The following is a 13,237-nucleotide window of genomic DNA, read 5'->3' on the forward strand; positions in this document are numbered from 1 at the left end:
TGTTTGTATCTCAAAGCATTGCTAGTTATAGCCTAATGTTAGCTAGCTAATGTTAGCTAGCTAACATTGAACCTGGTTGGTTATCTACCTGCAGATTCATGCAGGGTAGTAACGTTATGAGTTGGGATTATGGTTAATTGTTTAGCTAGCAAGCTACATGTCTAAACAAAAGAGTCCACTATGCAAGTAACCATTTCACTACACCTTCTGTATCCTTTGCATGTGACAAATACACTTTGATTTTATTTGATATAGTAGGTGTTTACCAGAGACGGTAATGTGAAGATCATGACCTTCACCAAAATCAAATTAGGTCCCAAGTTCTAAAATTCTCCGTTAGAATGCCCTGCTTTTATTTCATCACACTCACAACCGTAAGCTATTTTCTGCAATTGGCTCGCCATTAACTCGTAAATAATGATGTTGTGAGTTTATTTTCCTGTAATAATTAAGACAAATTAGCTAAAGTGAAGATGTTGTCAGCTATATGATATGGTCATTATTTGAACTGGCTAGCAGGCTAACTTAACATTACATTTTAGTCATTTAGCAGACGCTATTATCCAGAGCGTACAATTTTTCTTGTCAAAATTATTCAATGTCTTTCAAATTGGTTGTTGATCATTGCTAGACAACCATTTTCAGGTCTTACCATAGATTTTCAAGTAGATTTAAGTCAAAACTGTAACTCGGCCACTCAGGAACAGTCCAGTGTAGATACTGCTGAGTGGCGCAGTGGTCTAAGGCTAGAGATCCTGGTTCGAATCCAGGCTCTGTCGCAGCCGGCCGCGACCGGGAGACTCATGGGTGGCACACAATTGGCCCAGGGTAGGGGAGGGAATGGCCGGCAGGGATGTAGCTCAGTTGATAGAGCATGGCGTTTGCAATGCCAGGGTTGTGGGTTCGATTCCCACGGGGGGCCAGTTAAAAAAAAATATGTATTCACTAACTGTAAGTCGCTCTGGATAAGAGCGTCTGCTAAATGACGTAAATGTAGATTAGGCCTTGTATTTTAGGTTGTTGTACTGCTGAAAGGTGAATTAATCTCCCAGTGTCTGGTGGAAAGCAGACTGAACTAGGTTTTCCTCTAGGATTTTGCCTGTGCTTAGCTGCATTCCATTTTCTTTTAATCCTGAAAAACTCCCCAGTCCCTAATGATTATAAGCATACCCATAACATGATGCAGACACCACTATGCTTGAAAATATGAAGAGTGGTACTCAGTAATGTGTTGTATTGGATTTGCCACAAACATAACACTTTGTATTCAGGACACTGTAATTAGCCCACCCAACTACCTCATCCCCATATTGTTATTTATATTGTTATTTATTTTGCTCATTTGCACCCCAGTATCTCTATTTGCACATCATCTTCTGCACATCTATCACTCCAGTGTTAATACTAAATTGTAATTATTTTGCACTATGGCCTATTTATTGCCTTACCTCCATAACTTTCTACATTTGCACACACTGTATATATATGTTCTATTGTGTTATTGACTGTACGTTTTGTTTTTTCCATATGTAACTCTGTGTTGTTGTTGTTTTTATCGCACTGCTTTGCTAAATCTTGGCCAGGTCGGAGTTGTAAATGAGAACTTGTTCTCAACTGGCTTACCTGGTTAAATAAAGGTGAAATAAATCAAATAAAAGAAGGACCAGAAGTGAATTGCTTTGTCAAATATTTTGCAGTAGTACTTTAGTGTCCTATTGCAAACGGGATGCATGTTTTGGAATATTTTTTATTCTTTACAGGCTTCCTTCTTTTCACTCAGTCAATAAGGTTAGTATTGTGGAGTAACTACAATGTGGAGTAACTACAATGTTGTTGATCTATCCAGATGTGTCTCCTATCACAGCCATTAAACTCTGTAACTGTTTTAAAGTCACCATTAGCCTCATGGTGAAATCCCTGAGCGGTTTCCTTCCTCTCCGGCAACTGAGTTAGGAAGGACGCCTGTATCTTTGTAGTGACTGGGTGTACTGATACACCATCCAAAGTGTAATTAATAACTTCACCATACTCAAAGGGATATTTAATGTCTGCTTTTTTTTAAACTAATCTACCAAAGGGGTCCTTCTTTGTGAGGCATTGTAAAACCTCCCTGGTCTTTTTGGTTGAATCTGTGTTTAAATTCTCTGCTCGAATGAAGGCCGAGATAATTGTATGTGTGGGGTACAGAGAATGTAGTCATTCAGAAATCATGTTAAACACTATTATTTCACACAGAGTGAGTCCATGCAACTTATTATGTGACTTGTTAAGCAAACGTTTACTCCTGAACTTAATTAGGCTTGACATAACAAAGGAGTTTAATACTTATTGACTCAAGACATTTCAGCTTTTCATTTTGAATTCATTAGTACAACAATTTAAAAACACAATTTGACAGTATGGGGTATTGTGTGACAAAAAATCTATTTAATCAATTTTAAATTCAGGCTGTAACTCAACAATATGTGGAAAAAGTGAAGAGGTGTGAATACTTTCTGAAGTCACTGTATTGACAGTAGTCTACTTTTGAGATCTAAAATCCTCTAACAGACTTTCATTTTGGGGTGAATAATAGCTTTAAGTTTGACAAAAATCATGCACTGTAAAATGTAATGCAATTTGTCATCAAACAGTTCCAATACACAGTGACATGTTTATGAATGCCATGGCAAGCCAGGCTTCCCAAAAAATTGGACCAATAAAAAAATACATTTTATAAAACAATTTATCTTTTGTCTCTCTGGGTTTTCATAATTGTCCTTCAATTCACAATTGGCTGTGTCTATCTCACCGGAGAAATCATCAGAGCGAGGGAAACAGCACCCCTCTGTCTCAGTATGTGTAGCCATGTATATGATGCCTTCTGGACAAAAAGAGTATGCCATTTGCCGCCTTAGAATTTTATTGATTGATGCCAACAAGTATTTGGCCTATTTAAAAAAGAAGAAGAAAATTAGCCAATCAGCGTTGTGCTGAGCTCAACTGTGGGTGGTCCTGGCGCAGCAAAATGCCCCCTAAGGGAGGCCAGTTTGGATTTGGCCTCACACCAATCAAATCACATCAAAGGTCTCTTTTTGGTCTGCTTGTGACATGTTGTTTTCCTGCAGTATCTAGTTAGCTAAATTGGCCCTTTCCTAAGCCATGGATTGAGATGGGGATTTGGACTTAGTGTTTTGGTAACACTTTCCTATAAGGTTCCATTTGTAAAGAGTTTATAAAGGGTTTGTAATTACATTATTAATGGTTATTTAATAATTTGTAAATGCATTATAAAACATTAATAAATGGGATATAACAAATTGGTCACAATAGTGCGATAGCCAGTCAGTGCTTGCCAGCTAGTGAGCCACTAGTTACCTACAGCTATTAATAATTTATAAATGCACTTACAAATGCGTATAATATTGAACCCTTATGTATCATCATGCAACCTTATTTTCAATGGTCACACAGTTAAACAATAGTTATTTTCTCACGTATGGGTGTGATGCATTGTTGCTCTGTCCCAGCAACAGAAATGGTTGGTTTTCAACTCCCATCATGTGTCTTGCCCCATATTTGAACCCTGATGATGCATTGGTAGACTTAGCTATTTATTCCAGGGATTAAGGCCTCATCTAAAGATCTCAAACCATATTATTGGTGTGGTTCGCTGGTTACATAGAAATTCCCCCGACTTTGCGAGATCTGGCCATCTGTGAAACTCACTTCAAATAAAGACGACCTGGAACGTGCCCAGAATTTTGTGTTGACACTGACGTCATATGACAGTGCTTCATGAAGTATCAGGATGGACGTGGCTATGAGAAGTCTCCACAAGCCAGACAGAAGAGATTGTGTGAAAGAAACGTTCACAAGATAAAAATGTTGACTGCTGAGAGAGGGTAATTATATATGCAATTTGTTTCCCTTTTGGATACAGATATTCTGCTGGATTATTTAGCATGCTGCTCAATTTACGTTTGCCAACACCTCTGTCCTACCTAGCTAGATAGGAACCATTAGCTAGCTAGCGTAAGGTAAAACCTAAAACGTATTTTTGAATATATAAATTCTGCTTGACGATTTAGCACGAGATAATCTTTGGCATGAAATAGTTAGCTAGCTAAATAGATCACGTTTGCTGGCTAGTTAGCTTCGCTAGCTAGTTAGCTAGCTAGCAAAGGTTAGCTGCCAGCTAGCTAGCTAGCTAACATCAACAAGACCGAATTTCCATGCAATTTGTTTAGCTATCTTTTTTGGATTACCACGCTAGCTAGTTAACTATCTAACCTTTGAACTCAGGTACTGTCTCTAGCTAGGTAGCTGGTAAGGTAGCTGGCTAGGATCCTTTGTCAGCACACTAGTGGTTCCAATGTTAAGACTAATTTACTATCTTACTAGCTAGTTTATTAGCACATATTGTGATAACTAGCTAGCCCCTTTAATCTGTGGTAGCTAGCTATTAGTGTTAGCAAGTAATGTTAAACACTAGCTATTATTATTATTATTATTAATATGATTAGCTAGCAGTGGAAAACATACCTAGCTAAGCCTAAATGGTATAAACCATGATAATGATGATAGAGTAGAGTTGTGTAAGTGAAATATGGGTATGGTTCGAAAGGTTGGAGGAGGTTGTCGGGTGAGGTCGTCGGGTAAGCTTGGCTTTATACATAGTTTGGGCTTTGTCGAGTAAGGCTTAAACTATGTATTTAGATTGTAGTTAGGTATTGTAGTTAGGTATTGTAGGTAGTTATCGTGGGTTGTTGTATGTAATTATTGTAGGTTAGTATTGTTTTCGGCTGAGCCCGGTGAAGCACGAAGCTAGCTGGCTAACCCACTACCTAGTGGGTAGCTACTGGCAACTATTAGCAACGGTATAGTTGTTTTACGCCTGAGAGTGCCTGTTATTACGCCAGCTGGCTGCCTACAATAATTACATACAATAATTGCCTACCATTCAGATGTTTTCTAACCTCATTGTCTGAACCGTTAACGTTAGGTAGTAAGTAGCTACTGTGCTTGAAATGTAGCTAGCTTGTTGCTACCTGGATAGCAACTAGTAAACAATAGCTGGAACGACCTAGCGAACAGACGCGAACTGGCTGAGTCAATTCAGTGGCTAGCTTTTCACTTGGCTAGCTAACAGTAGCTGCTAGGGGTAAGTCATAACCTACATTTGTGTTTTATTTTTACATATTGGTAGCTAGAGTCGTTCAAGGAATTTGGGACATGGGTGACTAGTTAACGTTAGTTTTGCTCTCTCTGTGTGTTCGTGCCGTGAAAGGAGGGGTTTCTTCTTTGTCTGAAAGCAATGGCTAGCTAGTATGCTAACTATTCTAGCTAACTAACTGGCTGAATAAGTTGACGACGGACTCGCTCAAGCTGTCGGGACTAACCCACAACGTTGGACACGAACGATCTGCTTGGCGTGTTGACACACTGGTGGTTTGTTGTGGCTGAGTATTGGTGCTAAACCGTGTTGTTGGAGTCCGGCATGCTAGCTGGCTGTGGCGTCTTATGACTAGGTGCCCTGGACGATTTTCACGGAAGAATACTGTACCTAGTTAGCTAGCTGAATAAACTAAGTTAGTCTATTCCTAGAAAACATTGAACCGCTGTAGTTTACAACAATTATAGTTTCTGAGGTGGAAGTTGGGAGAGTTATATTTGGGAGTTGTGGTGAGGGAGGCCCCGCTCTCTCCTTTCCCAGATGTTTAGTTCATTTCATTCCGATCTCCTCTGCATTATTGAAGCCATGTGCTGCAGCCTGTCAACTATGCCTCTGTCTATCCATGTTCTCTCCTCTCCGCACAGGCTATACAAACGCCTCACACCGCGTGGCTGCTGCCTCTCTAACCTGGTGGTCCCTGCACGCACCTCCCACGTGGAGTTCCAGGTCTCAGGCAGCCTCTGGAACTGCCGTTCTGCTGCCAACAAGGCAGAGTTCATCTCAGCCTATGCTACCCTCCAGTCCCTCGACTTCTTGGCGCTGACGGAAACATGGATTACCACTGAAAACACTGCTACTCCTACTGCTCTCTCCTGGTCTGACCATGTGTTCTCGCATACCCCGAGAGCATCTGGTCAGCGGGGTGGTGGCACAGGAATCCTCATCTCTCCCAAATGGACATTCTCTATTTTTCCCCTGACCCATCTGTCTATCTCCTCATTTGAATTCCATGCTGTCACAGTCACTAGCCCATTTAAGCTTAACATCCTTGTCATCTATCGCCCTCCAGGTTCCCTTGGAGAGTTCATCAATGAGCTTGACGCCTTGATAAGTTCATTTCCTGAGGATGGCTCACCCCTCACAGATCTGGGGGACTTCAAACTCCCTATGTCTACCTTTGACTCATTTCTCTCTGCCTCCTTCTTTCCACTCCTCTCCCTTCCTCTTTTGACCTCACCCTCTCACCATCCCCCCCTACTCACAAGGCAGGCAATACGCTTGACCTCATCTTTACTAGATGCTGTTCTTCTACTAATCTCACTGCAACTCCCCTCCATGTCTCCGACCACTACTTTGTATCCTTTTCACTCTCGCTCTCCTCCAACACTACTCACTCTGCCCCTACTCAGATGGTAATGCGCCGTCGCAACCTTCGCTCACTCTCTCCCGCTACTCTCTCCTCTTCCATCCTATCATCTCTTCCCTCTGCTCAATCCTTCTCCCTCCAATCTCCTGATTCTGCCTCCTCAAACCTCCTCTCCTCCCTCTCTGCATCCTTTGACTCTCTATGTCCCCTATCCTCCCGGCCGGCTCGGTCCTCCCCTCCAGCTCCGTGGCTTGATGACTCATTGCGAGCTCACAGAACAGGGCTCCGGGCAGCCGAGCGGAAATGGAGGAAAAATAGACTCCCTGCGGACCTGGCATCTTTTCACTCCCTCCTCTCTACATTTTCTTCATCTGTTTCTGCTGCTAAGGCCACTTTCTACCACTCTAAATTCCAAGCATCTGCCTCTAACCCTAGGAAGCTCTTTGCCACCTTCTCCTCCCTGATGAATCCTCCTCCCCCTCCCCCCCCTCCTCCCTCTCTGTGGATGACTTTGTCAACCATTTTGAAAAGAAGGTTGACGACATCCGATCCTCGTTTGTTAAGTCAAATGACACTGCTGGTCCTGCTCACACTGCCCTACCCTATGCTTTGACTTCTTTCTCCCCTCTCTCTCCAGATAAAATCTTGCGACTTGTGACGGCCGGCCGCCCAACAACCTGCCCGCTTGACCCTATCCCCTCCTCTCTTCTCCAGACCATCTCCGGTGACCTTCTCCCTTACCTCACCTCGCTGATCAACTCATCCTTGACCGCTGGCTATGTCCCTTCCGTCTTCAAGAGAGCGAGAGTTGCACCCCTTCTCAAAAAACCAACACTCGATCCCTCTGATGTCAACAACTACAGACCAGTATCCCTTCTTTCTTTTCTCTCCAAAACTATTGAGAGTGCCGTCTTTAGCCAACTCTCTTGCTATCTCTCTCAGAATGACCTTCTTGATCCAAACCAGTCAGGTTTCAAGACTGGTCATTCAACTGAGACTGCTCTTCTCTGTGTCACGGAGGCTCTCCGCACTGCTAAAGCTAACTCTCTCTCCTCTGCACTTGTCCTTCTAGACCTGTCTGCTGCCTTTGATACTGTGAACCATCAGATCCTCCTCTCCACCCTCTCCGAGCTGGGCATCTCCGGCGCGGCTCACTCTTGGATTGTGTCCTACCTGACCGGTCGCTCCTACCAAGTGGCGTGGCGAGAAGCAGTCTCCGCACCACGTGCTCTCACCACTGGTGTCCCCCAGGGCTCAGTTCTAGGCCCTCTCCTATTCTCGCTATACACCAAGTCACTTGGCTCTGTCATATCCTCACATGGCCTCTCCTATCATTGCTACGCAGACGACACACAACTAATCTTCTCCTTTCCCCCTTCTGATAACCAGGTTGCGAATCGCATCTCTGCATGTCTGGCAGACATATCAGTATGGATGACGGATCACCACCTCAAGCTGAACCTTGGCAAGACGGAGCTGCTCTTCCTCCCGGGGAAGGACTGCCCGTTCCATGATCTCGCCTTCACGGTTGACAACTCCGTTGTGTCCTCCTCCGAGAGTGCGAAGAGCCTTGGCGTGACCCTGGACAACACCCTGTCGTTCTCCGCTAACATCAAGGTGGTGACCCGATCCTGTACGTTCATGCTCTACAACATTCGGAGAGTATGACCCTGCCTTACACAGGAAGTGGCACAGGTCCTAATCCAGGCACTTGTCATCTCCCGTCTGGATTACTGCAACTCGCTGTTGGCTGGGCTCCCTGCCTGTGCCATTAAACCCCTACAACTCATCCAGAATGCCGCAGCCCGTCTGGTGTTCAACCTTCCCAAGTTCTCTCACGTCACCCCGCTCCTCCGCACACTACACTGGCTTCCAGTTGAAGCTCGCATCTGCTACAAGACCATGGTGCTTGCCTACGGATCTGTGAGGGGAACGGCACCTCCGTACCTTCAGGCTCTGATCAGTCCCTACACCCAAACGAGGGCATTGCGTTCATCCACCTCTGGCCTGCTGGCTTCCCTACCTCTGCTGAAGCACAGTTCCCGCTCAGCCCAGTCAAAACTGTTCGCTGCTCTGGCACCCCAATGGTGGAACAAGCTCCCTCACGACGCCAGGACAGCGGAGTCACTCACCACCTTCCGGAGACATTTGAAACCCCACCTCTTTAAGGAACACCTGGGATAGGATAAAGTAATCCTTCTAACCCCCCCCTTACCCCACCTCACCAAAAAATAAATAAATGTAAAGTGGTTATCCCACTGGCTATAAGGTGAATGCACCAATTTGTAAGTCGCTCTGGATAAGAGCGTCTGCTAAATGACGTATATGTAAATGTAAATGTAAATGTAGCTAGTGTCTATGCTAAATTGTCATAAATTCCTATTTTCTCCCACAGATTCCCATAAGGTCTCAGACTCCAGGATGGAAACATGCTTAACAAGAATTAACAGATGAAGACACATAAGGGGACCATGAGACCCTAAATTGTATTTTAAATAGTTAATCTGTTGTACATTTATATTCTGACTTGTTAATGTTAAAATGGGGAGAAAAAGACACTCCCTGTTTATCTGAATTAGCTAGACCATTCACTATACCAATCATAGGCTGCATATTTGTCATTTCAATAAAAAGAAAATCCCAATGTATCATATATTAAATTACATTTTGTTCTTACTATGTATTGCATGTTTGAGGAGATTATATGCTTTTGTAAATGTTTGCAACTCATTAATAAATAGCCAAAGGTTTCCACTTTATTTTAAACTGCATTTTCTGTAGTTATAAATGTTGGTAACTCATTTGTTAATGGTCAGTCGATTGCCACTTTAAATACGTTATAATTTTAGCAGATATAAATGTTAAATAACTCAGTTATAAATGTTCATAGATCTGTCACTTTAAGATAAGGTATAATTGTAGCAGTTATAAATGTTGATAACTGAGTAATAAATGTTTATACGTCTGTCACTTTAAAATAAGGTATACTTTTAGCAGTTGTACTGTACATGTGGGTAAATCATTTATAGATGATTTGAGAGTTCACTCAGAGCTTAGACATACTTATAGGCAGTATTGGGTACTCATCACCACATACATGAGAGAAGATTCAACACTTTGTTAAAACATGTTCATCAATGAATGGTGGGTATGAAGACCAAAACATTCAACGTTGTGAAAGGATACCTCCTCCACTGTTTCACCAACCAAAGGTATTACGGTTACCATTTCACACCAGTGTTCACCATACTTGGACTATCACAGAGAAGTGGTAAGTCTGTTGATATAACCTGGTAAGGGATAATATGTTAGGAATGATGATTCAATAATTTCCTGGATGTTAATTTGGCCAGGGCATCACATCCAAAATTGAGAAAATAATTATTGTTCAACTGTGCAACTATTGACAATAAGATTGCATGATGATACATGAGGGTGAATCTTCTAAGTATGTGTAAGTGCATTTATAAATGTTTATTAACTGGAGGTAAATATTGGCTAACTATTTGGCAAACACAGACCAGTTATTGCACTATTTTGACCAATGCAATATAAGCATTTATTAATGGTTTAAAATGCATTTACAAATGATCAGATAATCGTTAATAACGTAATCATAACTCCTTTATAAACCCTTTACAAATGGAACCTTATTGTAAAGTCTTACCGGTGTGGGTATTTAATTATCCATACAGGCAATGATTATAACAGCGATTCTGATCTAACCTTAAATTCATACATTGTGCCACTGGCCTGAGACAATTGGAAGTTCAATATGTAGCCTAGATGTAGTAGGCTCATGTTAGCTAGCTAGCTAACTTAGCTGGTTCAGTGTTGCCCATTCAAGGAAGTTAGTTTTGAGGTCACCCAGAAACTGGGGCCTACCACGTATGAGATAGCCACACCTGGAGAAGCGCGCTTATACAGGGTCCTGCATGTGAATCTCCTGAAGAATTGGTTTCCAAGACCTGAGAAGCAGACAGATGTGAAACATGTTAAAATCCTTAAGAGTCTATTGACGCTCCCGTGCGTCAATCTAAGTAACATAATGCAAAAATCACCATCAAAATCCATCAGTTTAAGTTAGAGATATCTGGGGGGGGGTTTGCGTGGGCTGCGTCTCAATCCATCCCCCTACAGTATGTCGGCCTTCCACATCTGCGGTTGAAGGTGGCCAAGCTACAGCTGTGTTTGTCAGACCATGAGACATTCTGAAAATGTCTTCTCACGAAAACGTCTGTATCGTCCGAACGGTTTGGCCTACAAAGTAATTGGATGAGACTCTCACGAACACGATGGTGTTCTCCGTTTTGCTCTATGACCCCCAGAAGCCCCACGGAACTCGTCTGAAGTCGGTAATGCTGATGTGCCAACTTCTGTCTGTAGCGTCCGAACCATTTGGGCTACACATGGTGGAAAGGGGAGACTCTCACGACCCCACAACCCATGCAAATGAATGGAAGTATGGAGGTAGTTTTGTGCCAACAAAAATAAGAGGTTAAAAATGTCCAAAAAAACAAAATATTTCCGGAGCTTTCTTATATCTCCTAGATATAGGACAGACACTTCAAAACCTTATTCCTTATGATTTATTTTTAAAATTTTCTTATGAATGTGTTATTGAATATGTTTCTATATGGGCTATAGTAATAAAGGCCAAATTCAATATTTTATCCACATTTTTGTATATATATTTTTTTACTTAAAGGGTTCCTAAATGCAAAATCAAATAGCTAAATGATCCATGGTATGACCTCCCCAGGTCCAGAGAACTGATGGCTCTCTGGACCTGTGGCCTGTACCATTTCGCGAAAATGCCATTTCGATGTCACGGTGCTCCGGCAACCTTCCAGCGGCTCATGGATCAGGTACTATCCGGTCTGTCTGATTTTGCCTCGATGTCGTTGTCATCCACAGCTCCACCTGGGAAGAGCATCTGGAGCATCTGAAGGTGGTCTTTGAGCGCATTCAGGCAGCTGACCTCACCATCAACGCATTCAAATGTGCCTTTGCCAAGACTGAGGCAGAGTACCTTATGTATGTGATTGGGAATGGCATCATCAGGCCGCAGGTGAAGAATGTCCAGGCCATTGAGACATGTCCTCTTCCCCAGACCAAGACCCAGGTCCGGTCGTTCCTTGGGATGGCAGGTTGGTACCGCAGATTTGTATCTAACTTTTCTGCAAGAACTGCCGTCCTTACAAATTTGACCAAGAAGACCTGTCCAAACAAGTGGACACAAGAGTCGGAGACCGCCTTCAAGGAAGTCAAGAAAACGCTGAGTAAGAAACCTGTGTTGGACAGTCCTGATTTGGACAATACTTTTACAATGCAAACTGAGGCCTTTGAATGTGGTGTAGGAGCTGTTGGTCTTAGCCAAATAATTTTTTTCAGTTTTTCACAATTCCGGACATTTAATCATAGTAAAAATTCCCTGTCTTAGGTCAGTTAGGATCACCACTTTATTTTAAGAATGTGAAATATCAGAATAATAGTAGAGAGAATTATTTATTTCAGCTTTTATTTCTTTCATCACATTCCTAGTGGGTCAGAAGTTTACATACACTCAATTAGTATTTGGTAGCATTGCCTTTAAATTGTTTAACTTGGGTCAAACATTTCGGGTAGCCTTCCACAAGCTTCCCACAATACCTTGGGTGAATTTTGGCTCATTCCTCCTGACAGAGCTGGTTAACTGAGTCAGGTTTGTAGGCCTCCTTACTCGCACACACTTTTTCAGTTCTGCCCACACATTTTCTATAGGATTGAGGTCAGGGCTTTGTGATGGCCACTCCAATACCTTGACTTTTGTTGTCTTTAAGCCATTTTGCCACAACTTTGGAAGTATGCTTGGGGTCATTGTCCATTAGGAAGACCCATTTGCGACCAAGCTTTAACTTCCTGACTGATGTCTTGAGATTTTGCTTCAATATGTCCACATAATTTCCCTTCCTCATGATGCCATCTATTTTGTGAATTGCACCAGTCCCTCCTGCAGCAAAGCACTCCCACAGCATGATGCTGCCACCCCCGTGCTTCACGGTTGGGATGGTGTTCTTCGGCTTGCAAGCGTTCCCCTTTTTCCTCCAAACATAACGATGGTCATTATGGCCAAACAGTTCTATTTTTGTTTCATCAGACCAGAGGACATTTCTCCAAAAAGTACGATCTTTGTCCCCATGTGCAGTTGCAAACCGTAGTCTGGCTTTTTTATGGTGGTTTTGGAGCAGTGGCTTCTTCCTTGCTGAGCGGCCTTTCAGGTTATATCGATATAGGACTCGTTTTACTGTGGATATAGATAATTTTTTACCTGTTTCCTCCAGCATCTTCACAAGGTCCTTTGCTGTTGTTCTGGGATTGATTTGAACTTTTCGCACCAAAGTACGTTCATCTCTAGGAGACAGATCGCATCTCCTTCCTGAGCGGTATGACGGCTGCGTGTCCCATGGTGTTTATACTTGCGTACTATTGTTTGTATAGATGAACGTGGTACCTTCAGGCATTTGGAAATTGCTCCCAAGGATGAACCATACTTTTGGAGGTCTACAATTTCTTTTTATGAGGTCTTGGCTGATTTCTTTTGATTTTCCCATGATGTCAAGAAAAGAGGCACTGAGTTTGAAGGCAGGCCTTGCAATACATCCACAGGTACACCTCCAATTGACTCAAATGATGTCAATTAGCCTATCAGAAGCTTCTAAAGCCATGATATCATT

This window comes from Coregonus clupeaformis, chromosome 7, assembly GCF_020615455.1.
Source record: "Coregonus clupeaformis isolate EN_2021a chromosome 7, ASM2061545v1, whole genome shotgun sequence".
Lineage (NCBI taxonomy): Eukaryota > Metazoa > Chordata > Actinopteri > Salmoniformes > Salmonidae > Coregonus > Coregonus clupeaformis.